Genomic DNA, 13,605 nt, shown 5'->3' with positions numbered 1-13,605 from the left:
CCAAGGGAATGGGGACAGAACAGTGTCTTGTCTTGACACTCCCACCTTCCGATATCAGGGAGCACCAAAAATAGGAGCAACTTGGGGAGCTGTGAAAAGATCCTGTAAAACAGGCCAAGCACAAAGAGAAGGTAACGACACCCCAAATTAACTTGCAGGTGTTTATAAAGGGATGGTGGGATGAAAGCTTATTTTGTTTATGGGGTAGGTGTTTATTGTATAATTAATATGCACCCTTCTTTTCACAATAAAATTTCTCTCTTTGCCTAGAGCCCTGATATTTGAACGTTAAGGGGTGTTACCAGAGACGGGACAGAAACACACAGCCTAGCGTGAACACGTGTGGGTTGCTGGAGGCTGGAGGCGAGTGCCTGCTCTCAGCATCTCGGCTCAGCTCCCCCCCTCTAACATGACCAACTTCCCAGCACCCTGAGAGCCCAGAAGCCCAGGTCCCAGCACACCAATGCAACCGACCTCACCTCATTGCGCTGGAAAATAGTCGCCTTCCCTCCACGCTGCTTTGTGAGGCCCACGCCCCCATGTGCTGAAGAGAAGTTGGGGAGGGGTCTGGAGTACTTCAGTGCCAGGTACAAAACAAACAAACAGGCAAATAAATAAATAAATTCTGTTCTCATTTGGCACAAACCTCCTAGCAACATAAATAATCAAAACCTGATTAACAAACCAGTCAGTTTAAAATGAAAATAATGATCTTCCTTTGCCTTCCTGCTCCCATCAGGATGATCGCAAAAGGTTATCCGTTTTCATAAATCAATTAGATCCAACAAGCTGGCTTATTTGCCAAGCAAGTAGAAGCCAACCACACCGCTCTCTAACCCTCTGGGCTGATTTTTGCCTTTCACACACAGCTCCTAGGCCAGGCTGCCCACAATCTGTGTGCGGCCCCAGGCCTGCACCTCTCCCCCAGCCCAGCTGCCCCCAGCCTTTCAGGGAGCCCTAACGCTGGAGCAGGGGGACCTGCCGTCGAGGGCACACGTTTTTGTCAACTGGCAGCAGCTTCCTGGGTTGGTCTCGCCCCCAAGGGCACTATCCACCAGGGCACAGTGAGGGCAAGGAGCTGGGCCTTGCCTCACCCAGCGACCCTGCCCCTTAGGTGGCTGAATTCATCGTGTCTGTTGGCCCAGGGCAGGGAGAGTAGCTGGGGAGCCAAGAGAAAGAAAGGAAGGACTTTATCTTTTAGAGGACTTTTCCTCTTTAGAGAGCTCTGCTTTGAGTCTTGGTACAAATGAACACAGCTCTGTTTATTTGTAACATGGTATGTTGCAGTGGATTTTTTCCTCTTTTCTGCCTTGCGTTTTTTTATGCAAGGGCCAGGTCATTGCTTCTGAACCTCTCTCTCAAGAAATGACACTTAAAGTGCAAATGAAGCTAATGACAAGAGACAATATTTTAATGTTAATTATATATTTCATGTGTCTTAGTTCATCAGAGCAATATTGCTCTTTTATGTATTACATGAAAGCAGAGTTTTAGCTTGGAGGAAAACAGGGAACACAGTCGGTCATGGAAGCAGTATTCTTGGTTTTGTAATTATTAAAATTATTGTTACATTTAGGAAATCCAGGAAACTTTGAAAGGAAGATGCTTAATGATAATAATGGAGCTACTGCTCTATAGGAAGCTCTGGCAAAGGCTTTACATCTTTTTCCTCCTACATGAGCTGGCATAGTAAATGCTGCAGTCTCCCAAGCTCTTGCTAAGAGAGCAGACTTGGCTTATCTGCAGGATGGTATTGATATATCATGCAGATATTGGGTCTTTCTGTACCTGGACTCTCCCCTCCTTCCCTTCGTATGACATATTATTATTTTTTGAATAGTTATGTTAAACCAATGACGTGAGCTGCTAATGCCGTACATCCTGGTGAGGTGGCCTAATGATGATGTTCCCCAGAACTAGGTACATAATGTGCAGTGTTTTCTGTGAATGTTTGCATTCCTTGTGGCATGGTTTCTGTTCCCTTCGCTTTCTTTCACTGGCTATTTGAGAAGTTGCATTTCACTGCCAGAAAGTATTTACACAAAGCAAATTTCCAAGTAGTGCACATATTCAAAGAAAATGAAATCTAAGGCCCTGCCATGGCAATGAGCTCCTGCCAGAAAGACCTCATGCGCAGAGGGGCAGAAGGTCCCTGCCTCAGCCAGATCCATGCTTACAGCCCACTGTGATGTCCTGGCTGCAGACTTGTGCCAATACAGTTATTTTAAGTTTTTGGTTGGTTGGTTGATTGGTTTTTTAAAGAGGAGAAAAAAAAAAAAAAAAACCTGTTGGGATTCCCCCACCAGTTGTGCTTCAGCAGAGCTTGCTTTTGTGACCACCCTGGGTTAAAAAAAAAAAAAAAAAGGCAAAAAAAACATTAGAAACAATACTTATAACCAACAACAGGGCATTTCAAAGTAATCTCATAGATATTCTGGAACAAGAATCATTTTTTTATTTAGCAGTTGGTGTGGGTGCCCACACCTAACAAGAACAGCAGTGTAAAAATGTAGTTAAGCCTTCTATTTTTGTACACAGCTAGTATTAAAATAAAAGTGTTAGATCTGTGCTTTCTTTATATTGTGTAGAGAGCAAAGACACAACAGAGGGTGAATTCATTGAATAAAGTAGTACTACAGATGATCTGCTTGGCTTGGAACATCCTTGCTACTTTCATTTTCACAGTGTTTAATTACACTTTTTTCTCTTTTTTTAAACATCATGTATCCTGGAGGAAAATCAAATTTATATATAAGACTTTCACATAAAACACTGAAGTTTAAGTGTGGAGGCTTCTTAACAATGCCGACTCAAAAGTAATACCAATATCAGAGCTGAACATTTCACCTCCATGGGCAGGGATTGCGTGGGGAGGTGGGGGGTCCCAGGGGCTGATGGTGGAATATGCTCAATGCAAAGCCATCCACGTTCCTGCCACCACTCCAACTCGGCTCTGTGGCTGGGGGCTCCTGCTGGCTGAGGACTGGGATTGCTGTGATGCCTGATCATGAGTGAAATGGATCTCGCATTACATGACCAGCCCAGCCTCACCGGGGATGGGTGGCATCGTCTCCAGGATACCCTGGGCCTGGTTCTTTCCCACCTCTCAGTGTGCGTTAGCATTGGGGGTGACATGCCAAACAGATGGCAGAAGGAGGATTTATTTCTTTTAATAAGGGGGAAAATAATCTTGTAACCCAATATTAAATGCATGCACATATAAGATAGACACATGTGCTCGCACACCCCAGCAACAGCAGCCCTGATCCTGTAGCTGTTTGCTTACATAAAGGAATAAAATTTGTGTGCTGGGGGTTCGTTAAAATACATTAACAATTGCAAATGTTCTGCCCGAATAAAAGCTGTTTGCCTTATTGCTTCAGGGTTTCTGCACTTTGGGGACATATGATGGGCAAATCAAATACGCTGATAGAGGGCTATCAGTGTGGTACGTTATATTTAACTAAAATAAACGGGCAGATACAGACACTTCTGCTCTGCTATAAAAAGACTGCATATGCTCAATGCAGGTTTTCTTAAGGTAAGGGACAGAGCTTAGGAAGCTCTAAGGCAGCTAGATTTGCCCATATGGGAAGGCGGTCTTTCACTGATGATTTTGCAGACAGAAATTGCCCATCTGCACTGTTTGCAGGTGTTTTGAATGATTATATTATTAGCTCTGTCTGTTCAACTTTGCTTTTTTTATGGTGGCTTTAGTATTGCAGTAAATAAAAAAAAAAAGAAAAAGAAATATATAAGCAGCCATCTGGTTCCCAATTTTTGACTAACGCTCTTTGTCAAGAAAGAAAAAAGAATTCTCAGATATTATTTCCTATTTCTGAAGCACTGGCAAACAAGGAGAACAAACCCCAATTTCTTACCTGAATATAAAATGGGAACAGAATTTTCTTATTTTTTATCTTGCTCTGATTAATCCATTTAAAGGTAATTGTCTTTGTTTTGTTCTCATTTACACCTCTGTGAAGTCAGCAGAGCAGTTCTGGACTTGCACCACCCTTTTAAGGGTAGAATCTTCTCCTCTGAAATTAAGAAAGGAAAAAAGTGAAAGTAATCATTGCAAAACCATTTTTTTCCCCCTAAATGGACAACAAGGACAGCTGGAAAGTGGCCCTTTCCTGCTGAATTTTGCAGGCAGGATTCACATTTCTCACAGATATTTTTGCAAAGCTATGACAAAACTTTGCAAGAAATAAAGAACAAGCTATTTGCCATCTCAGCAGTAAGTTCTCAATTTTTAGACTGCATTTAGGTTTCTCTGAGCATAATATTTGATTATTGGCAATATGTTTCCATTTAAATATTTCATATAGTGCATAAAGGCCTTCTCTACTCTCAAGCATTCTGCAAGTATTAATGAAAGCAGTGAATTCGTAGATGTATCTGGTGCCTGAATACCTTTTGTTGCTAACTGTTTTAGAGCTGGATTGCAGCTTCATACAATCATTTAATGGTGCCTCTATATTAATGAAACCGGAATTATGGATCTAAATGTAGGTAGATTGTCAGCAAATCTTCCTTGCAGAGATGGTGGCAGGCCTCACAGAGCTGACCCAAATCCAAATGTTCTGAGTTCAAGGAAGCACAAGGACCTGCTTTTCTGCTTTCACTGTGAGGCTTCAGTGATTTCAGTGAAGCTATGTACTGACCCCAGCGGTCTTCCAATGAAACCAAACGATGCTGCCGAGGATTAGATGTGTGAGAAGGCCAGGCCATGCTTTGCCATTCTTTGTTTTGGTGCTGATCTTTCATAAGCAGGGTGTACTAGGTGCAACTCATGTAGGAGTGGGAAAGGAATGCGTTGGTCACGATCTCCTGAAACAGTTTGAGGATAAAAGCAGGGTAAAAGAATATACACAGCCATAATCTGACACTTGCAAGATTTGGAGATATCGGAGTCAAATACTTAACCTAATTCTTCCCAACAGAAGAGCACACATGGTCCAATCCACCCCAGCATGGTTTAATGACCTCACAAAGGTAGAAACAGACCATCGGAACAGGAACTCAGCAGAATGATGCTGGTTTTAAGGTTGATTAACATCATAAAATTCTCTTATACGTGCAGAGCACCACCACTTATCTTGCCATGGTAGTGCAGGAAGGGCCTCATTTTGTCAGATCTCTTTTTGCCCTGTCCAGATCATTGGCTCAAACCTACTAGTCTTTTCCCAGTCTGGGCAAAATATATGCATCACGTTGGTGGGGCCTGGATGTAGCATGAGGCAGGTGATCACCAACGTTTGGCTACAGGAGGTTTTATATGCATCCTTCACATTCCTGTTTTTTTCCATCCGGCTACGAAACTAAAACAACATGCTCATATAGCTCATTACTCTTCCATGCTCATGCCATTAATAATCCAGTAATCTGATCACTGTATCCGTAAATTAATAGAAGTCAGCATTCCTAAAAAGATTATACACTTTTGCATCAGCCACGTGAATAATGGTAACAGATACTAGCTCTTTTTCACACTAGGTACACAGGGTAGTGTAAGTATGGTTAGGATCTCACTTTAATTCTTAAGAGTTCTCTTAAGGTACCATTGCTAAGGCTGAGAAATCAGCATTTTTAGCAAACATTGTAATCCATACACCATTGGGAGACTATGTCAGCTGAATGGTGATACAGAAATGGGTAAGGTAAATGTCCATGAGTGAACTGTGGTCTGTTGTAGGTAATTCTCAGTGAGCTAAAAGGAAAGAAAACATTTAGAAACAACTCCTTCCATTTGGTTTTAGCATTCAGCAGCCTATTATACCTGTGTCTAGGCATGCCATCAGGACACCTTTGTTAAAGCAAACTTTTATTTTGTGTAGTAAGGACAACTCTCACGGCAGTGGAGCTCACTGAACAAAGCCAACAGAGCTTCAGCAACTTTGATTTGTGCTCCCGGTTTAATAACACGAGACACGGCAACCAGGCTGGTGTCCAGCACACATTCCTGCACTGTGCTTTGTACGGAAGTGAAGCTGGTCCCAAACCCAGAAAAACTGTAAGGCAGATGATCCCACTGGTACGGCGCCACCATTTCTAACCTGGTAGTGCTCTCCGATAGTTTCTGCTCTGCTGTCTGTGACTCTGGCATAAAAACCACAGCAGAACACAAGGCACAGGCACTTCAACAGCGAGGAACAGATCTGGACATCGTCACTTCTTTCATATTTCTCTCTGCCAGCTATGACTTGGGTATGGTGTTGTTCATCTTCCCTGCTATACAATAAGTGTAACTACACTTCCCGGACTCTCTGAAAGTTCTTCTAAGACCGCTGAGGAAGTCCAGAGAAGCGCTATTTTTTATTAGTAGTTGACACATCTGGGGAATGTTTTGGACTGTACTGGGATTATCCAGGGCAAAATGTAGTTCGTGGCTGCAGAGCCACGCAGGGTAGTCTTGACGTATGGATTTGTGTCCTTTGGATCCTGGGATCTGATGTGCTTTTGTTGCAGATTTTGTCTCACTGTTTTCATGTCCTAGTTGATCAGTATAAAATGACTAAAACCTGAGAGATGGATTTATTTTTTAAGTAACGCAAATAATCATGTTGCTTATAATTGTTATTAGGGCTCCTTTGGGAATCTGTTGTTACAAGCACTCGACCCTTTTTCTCTTTCCTTTGGGGCTCCAGGCTATGTTGCAATTTATAAAGATACCAGACCTTAGGCTAAATCAATGTCCTTAGGGTTATGAGATGTTGCTAAATATCAAAACAAAATCCCAGTGTTCCAGTTCTTTAACTTCACTATGTTTAATTAGCCATTCCAATTAACCTTCCCTTTGTGTTTCCTCATGTTTAAAGGGTTATATTAAAAGTACTGTAGAATTAAAGCCATTTAAAATATGCTGAGTATATTTCAAGGCATTCAGAAAGCCTCTTACATGAAGCTGTCCTCATTTCAGTTTCGCTAATGACTGGTCACCAGGGGCATATTTTCAACTCTCTGCACCTAGGTTGCAAAAATTGTAACAATATACCTACATGTGCATCCAGGTCACAGCGTGTTCAGATGGGAAATCACTTTTGCAGATATTTTACCACTTTGCAAATGTCTGTGGACACAAAGGACGTATAAGTGAAGACATGAATTTGTGCTCTGAGAATTTAGACAATGCCAAGCATTTAGATGTTGGTTTTTTTTGCTCAGAGGCCTGACAGAAAGACAAACACCAAATCCATGTTGCTGAATTCGGGTTTCTTAGGTACTCCAGATAACTCCCAGACTTAGAGAATGCTGCAGTGTGAGGAACATGGAAAAAAACATGAGGAAGCACTATGGTTTTCTTGCCAACCAGATCCCAAGATATGATTCTTGCACTCTTATAGATGGACTAATAGTGCCGAGTTTAAAAGAGAAAAAAAAAAAGTGTTTAAACAGTAAGTTGGGAGAGCAGTAAATTATAAGCACTTTTCCTGGCACATCCCAAGCTCACACACACCTCATGCCAGGGACAGGCAATGTCAGGATTTGTTCAGTGACAATGACATAACACAAGGGTCTCCAAAACTGTTTCTGTAGTCTTTATGAACCTATGCATTTGTAAATATATGCTGATAGAACTTTGTGAGGTAGGAGAATAGTATTATGCCCGTTTTATTATGCCCAAGGGTGACTACGTTTTTTAGATTTATGTTATATTAGGCAGCTTTTCACTTATTATTCTCTGTGCCTGACTCTCTGGATGCATTTTATAAGCCATCAGGATTTAGCTCATGGCTATGGATTTTGTTAGGGGGGAGCAGGTACCTAAAAAATCCCCGACTTGCCTGGAGTCATTCTGGATGTCTGTGGCAGCACTGGGAATGGAAACCAGCCTCTGTATTTAATACCTGACCCTTCCCTACGTAACTTTATCTAGTACTTACTTTGAAAGATCTGATCATTTTAATTCATAGTTGTTTTTTTTTTGTAGGAGGACGTGAATTTCTCAGGGTTGAATTATGATGACAAAACAGCATTTATTTTGCTATTTTCTACATTTGGAAGGAGTTGAGATATTTCTAAAACCAGGCTATGGTTATTTTAGTTAAATTTGTTCCATCAGGGAGCCTGTCTTTAGATTTTCCTTTGGTCTTTATAAAGGATAAAGAGGAAAAAAAAAAAGAGATGTTTATTTTATTGAAGCTGCGATATGAGAGACTTTCACTTAAGGAATCTGTTGGAGTCTGTCTTTGTTTTCTAAGACAAGGCCAGTTAAAAATATATCATGTCTTGTGTTAAATAGTTTGATGGCATAAATTCAATGAGGACATTGTCTGGTGTCCTCACTGTACGAGTTGTATGAGTTACAAAGGACACCAAGAAAAGCAAAGATCCATTTCCCTTTCCTTCTCCCCCTCCTCTGCTTTTCATTGGCAACAATAAAGTTCAACTGCAAGCCATGTGATTGTAATATAATCAAATAACCTGCTGGCGTCTCATAAAGAAGTACTGGTTGTTTAAACGACTATTCATAACAGACTTAGATGTTTCATAGCTGGTGATAGTTTAGGAATCAGATAACATCAAATCAGTTAAAGTATGGGCTTAAGCACTGTTGAAAATGTACAAAGAACAAAGCTAACAGCGTTGCTGGCAACTGACTAGTTTTTGTAGAGACAAAAACAACCAATGCATTTAGGATTTTTATCAAGCCTGCCTAGGAATCTCAATGGGAGCAGATATATAGGCATGTGTTAAGCACCACAGAAACTAGGGATACCAAAAGCCGAACAATATGCGACATTGAATATGTCTGGCTCTATTTTACATCATCCAGTCTCTAGTAAAATAGACTATACAGCAAAGGGGGACGGCTAAATATAAATCATTCTCTAACGGCTCTTCAGGGTGCATTGTTGGGGAAATACGTATTAACAATACGGTCAGTTTATTTTGTATATTGATTTTGAAGCCAGTGCAGGGAAAGAACATGGGCTGTGGTGCTGCCTGTGTGATGGTACTCCACCAGGCTACCTGGGAAGAGCCTGCCTTGGGCACAACCTCTCTGTAAGGTTTTCACCACAGCTGCTGCTGCTGCTTGAGCTTACTCCAAGACATATGTGCTATTTCTTGGAGAGACATTCCTACAGTAACACGGCATTCAGGAAAGCTCACATTCGAGAACAAGCCTCTCTGAGTATTTTGAGAAGTATTTTTAAGATTTGTTTATTTGCTACTGTACTGCTGATTTCCCGTTGAGCTCGTCTTAAGTGCGATGAGGACAGTGGTTACGAACTCGGTACTTAAAAGAGCGAATCTGGGGCAAAAAAAAGTATACATGTAACTGATCTTTGAAGATGAGTCGTTTTGTGTAATCAGCAAAGGTGCATTCGGAAAATTAGACAGTTGCCACTGAGAGTGAGAAATAAAACAACAACAACAATAAAAAATCCCTCCCTTTGCTTCAGGCTTTTAGATGCAGTGGATTAAGTTCACTGCTAATTAGACACAATTGTGAAGCACAATTATTTATGAACCTTCAATGGGCCGAATTCATGAAAGGAATAACGAATATATATTTTCCTTTTGTAGAATTTTAATGAAGAAATGGCATTACTATTCATTATTTATCCACTTTCAAATTGTAATGAATAGTCCTGCTGGCAAACACCAAATTTCTGTATTTACAGAAAGGCAGAACATGTGTAGATAATAACACAGTTCAGTATGTATGAAATGCTGTATTTCTATAAATATAGAAATAAAGGAATTATCACCAGGACTATTCATTAAATTTTGAAAGTAGTAAATAATAAATAGGAATAGCATTTATTCATTAAAATCCTCCAAACATAAAATATCAAGCCTGCCTTTCTTTCTTTCTTTCATAAATCCAATGCAATATTTCTCCAAGAAAGTTGGCTTTTATGATTATTTTGATTTTTGTTTTCCTTTTGACGTTGTTTCATATGCAGCCTTTATACTAAATAAATTTTAAATAACGTTAACCAGTGTATTTTCATTAATAGTTGAAATAACACATGATGCTGTAAACCAAAGATGATTTAGAGAGCCTGTCTCCCCTGGCTAAGGAAACCCTTTAGCACCGTTCTGACTATATATATCTGGGTTCTAAGGAAAAGAATTATGTTTATGTCCACCTTACTGAGTGGTATCGTGGAGACATTCACACACAAAGTCTTTTCCACAGTGTAGTTGAATATAAATGGAAATTGAGCCAGATGCGTCCCCTCCGTGGCAGGTCTGTGCAGTCTTCCTGCTGCCCTCCAGCCACACGCCGTGGGACCAGTGGCTCTCCCCGTTTGTCCTGCTGAAGCCTGCTGCTGTCCTCAGGTCCCTGCGGCCACAAGGTTACCGCTGGAGGTCTGATTCATAACACCCAACAAATGTCACTTAAAAGTACTCCTAGGATTTAATTATGCATTGTATAATTAATGTTCGGAAAGCTAAAATTTCAATACTATTTTAAGGTCATAAATAGTAATTAAACTCTTTGAACCTTAATAAGAGCATAGACATTGACCTTTTAAACTCCAGTGGAATACAGGATATTAGAAAAGGCCTTGCAGCTGAATTAATTGTGAACTGTCAGGTAAAGAAAGATGCCAAATATGATAGACAACAATATTTTGGCCTGGTATAAGCAAAGTTTACGGTCAGGTGATTCAAGTTTCTTGCACTTTGGGGCTTTTCTTATGCTGTTGAACAACAATAGATCTGTTATCAAAATTTGATCTGCTAGTAATGGAATACTTTTTCTCTTTAAAGCTAAAAATCTGAGGCTCTTATAAATCTCAAGAAGTTTAAGGCTAATACAGAAGAAATTTAATCTGTTAGTCATGACTTCTTTTATTAGCATCCTGCAGTTTGATTTAGACTGTAAAGTGGATAGAACATACAATTTTCCAGTTAAAAGGAAAAAAAAATAATAATACCTGGCTTTGGAAGCTTATGGCTGCCATCCTACCAGCAGTTTCTGGGTACGTACATCAAAATGTTGCAGGACAGGAGGCTGGAGGGATGGGTGGGTGCATGAATCCATGGACAGTAAACAGGCCACAAGCCATAGCAGGACTCCGTGCTGTTCTCAGCAACTCATCAGACCAGGCACATCCTTTGTATGTTTGCACTGCAGCATCAGTTTTATAAGGCACATGACCCACTGCAGTCTTCCCTTGATGAGCTCATAAGCATCCTGTTGTAATATGATGTGAACAGTGCTGGCTACCTGCAAAGGAACAAGCAAGGTCAGTTTGGAATAATATTCTTCTGAAGAATCACTGACTTCTCGTGGCTACCTTCATGCCACCACACATTTGGAACAGTTAATCCCTCGTTCATGTAACAGTGCAGTTTACTGGTCTAGGTTGTCACCATTTAGATATAGTAATTGTATGTTCAGTTTGGCACATAAGAGTTCTGAAGTAAAAAATCTTAGCAAAATTAAAGAACACTAAAGATTTATTCATGCTTTGCCAATACGCCATGTAACCCCAACCGTTTTGACACCGCTTACATGCCATTAATACCTCTGCTTTCTGGTTAGTTAATGTTGTCTTTGGTGGCCTACTTGCCAAAAAGTTATGGGTGCTATAGTGTTCTTTTGTGATAGCTGTGTGAATGACATTGTAAGTATGAGTCTGTAAAAGCAACAGGTCAGCTACCAAGGCCTACAGAAAAGGTAAAGAAAGAGAAAGGGATTTAGCTGGTCTGCAAGGGGCCAGTCACCTCTACAGTGATGTTGCTGCAAGGAATCGAGACCTGATTACCTGATGAACTGTTCTTTTGGTTTAATGACACCATAAGCAGCATTTGGAGGTCAGTGTCCACGAACATGTTACACGAACATAGCTCATCTCAGTCATTTCCAAGAAGGATAGCGTAAAAAATCAGCCCAGGAAGATACAGAATTTGTCGTGGGATATTGCTCTTTTACTATTGTATCTCTAGCACTTGGTTTATTTTGAAGGATTAAATTTAGCAAGCAAATGTACTACTTTTACACAACTTTAACTAGGATAAGCTTGGTGCTAGACTCCTTTGAGACATGAAGAGGCATGACCAGCATTTTAAACAAAACCCTTTCCCTTTTCAGGAAATTTTATTCTATTACATATGGGGTGCAAGCCTTTGCTAGGATCTGCATGGCAGGAGAAGGTAGTGGACTTTCCACTGCAATATACTCTGCTGTATTTCTTTGAGCTCCTTGGGCAGGAGTTGATGCTGGGGAGCGAAGCAGAGCTGTGTCCCCGTAGCCATTCTTCAGCAGGTTAAACCAGGACTTCTTGCGAGGTGGGAGTTGCACCAGGCAGAAGGCCCCTTTGCATTTTACCCAGGGAATTTCAAAGATCAACACAGTTCTTCACAGCAGAAGCAGGGCTTGTAGCCCCAGTGATCTTGGCCTCCCTCCTTGAGGGCTCGGAAATAGGCAATGGCATATGGTCCTTGTTGCGTTCAGATCAGCTTAAAAACATGTTTGGTTTTGGTGTTCTGAATATTTCTGAAGCAAGCTGCTTATCCTTGCTTTTTAAGTTTGCTTTTCTGTACGTAATGTTTACATCATGATCTAAAAAAAATTTTACACATAATAAAGTTTAACTATTTGATATTTTTCATTTTAAAACTAAATAACAGACATTTAGGAGAATATTTCTTTTTTAATGACACACATGATAGTATTTTAAAGCACCGAATAACATCCACAGTTAATTTTTCAGTCTTTCTCTAGCAAATATTCTATCAGTAAACTTTGCCCGTATTTATGATTTTTTCCTTAATATGTTTTACTGTATTTGGTAGAACTAACATCTGCTTCTCCAGGGACTCTCCTATTTATGACAATTGAGGATGTTTTTGAAAACTATTTGAATTAAACTTGGTCTGCTCAGAAGTGTTTCCAAAGGAGCTGACTGTACGTACACAGATCTCACTGATGACATTTGACAGAGCTGTTAATCCCTCTTGACTCTGATGTATGAGATCACATTAGAGCAGCTAGAGCACTCCAGTGATATACGCACATGCAAAGTAACGTTTGCCAATCAGTTCTGTTTGTTCTCTTCCAAAACAAAATCCCTGAAACGAGCTGTTTCATTGACAAGGAAGGAGGCGGCAGTCCCTACTGATGTTGCTCCTGGCCCCTTGAGGTGATGTGTTAGTCCCAGGTGCTGGGAACCACCCCCCCACCCCCTCCCCACCCCACCCCCCTGCTGTGGCCGGTGTCTGCCAGGCATTTGGCCGTGGCAGAGGATGTGCAGGTGCCTGATCTCTCCCACCTGCAATAGTGAGCACTGCTGGCCTCTTCAGCAGTCCACCACCTGCTGCAGCACAGACTTGTCTTTCAGGCTCATTTTTGCTTACATTTCTGCTTTTCATTTTTTTTGGAGGCTATGCAGATGGATGTTCAAATCATTCGGACCTGAAAGGCTTGGCTGAGTGCTCAGGAACCACGCAAGCTTTGGGGAAAGCAGCTCAAGGAGGAGAAGATGCTTGAGATGCTTGTGAGAGTGGAGGCAGCCTTTGTGTTCCTCCTCTGCCCCATGGCAAGGTGCTGCAGGCAGGTAAAAGCAGTGAGCATGGCTGCTTTTCAGAAGTGACGTACTCTTCATTGCCAGGGAAGCCTCTTCTGGCACAGGCAAGGTG

General features: G+C 41.1%; 2 long non-coding RNA genes across 2 annotated transcripts in view; one reads left to right on the top strand and one right to left on the bottom strand.

The window, feature by feature from the left end:
• The window catches only part of LOC310879961, a 53,601-nt gene extending 53,197 nt beyond the window's left edge, over positions 1–404 (top strand). Inside the window, exon 12 of the long non-coding RNA XR_014571283.1 lies at positions 271–404. This is a non-coding gene — a long non-coding RNA (uncharacterized lncRNA). The remainder of the gene's footprint in view (positions 1–270) is intronic.
• A 1,881-nt stretch (positions 405–2,285) lies between these two features.
• On the bottom strand, positions 2,286–5,473 carry LOC310879962. The gene is made up of 3 exons (XR_014571284.1): positions 4,668–5,473; positions 3,882–4,040; positions 2,286–2,340 (listed from the first exon to the last, which is right to left on the bottom strand). It is a non-coding gene; the product is annotated as an uncharacterized lncRNA (long non-coding RNA).
• Between the last annotated feature and the right edge of the window lie 8,132 nt (positions 5,474–13,605).

The sequence above is a fragment of the Anser anser genome, assembly GCF_964211835.1.
Source record: "Anser anser genome assembly, chromosome: 11".
Classification (NCBI taxonomy): domain Eukaryota; kingdom Metazoa; phylum Chordata; class Aves; order Anseriformes; family Anatidae; genus Anser; species Anser anser.
The sequence above is the reverse complement of the archived record's forward strand: the minus strand, read 5'-3'. Positions and strand labels throughout refer to the sequence as shown.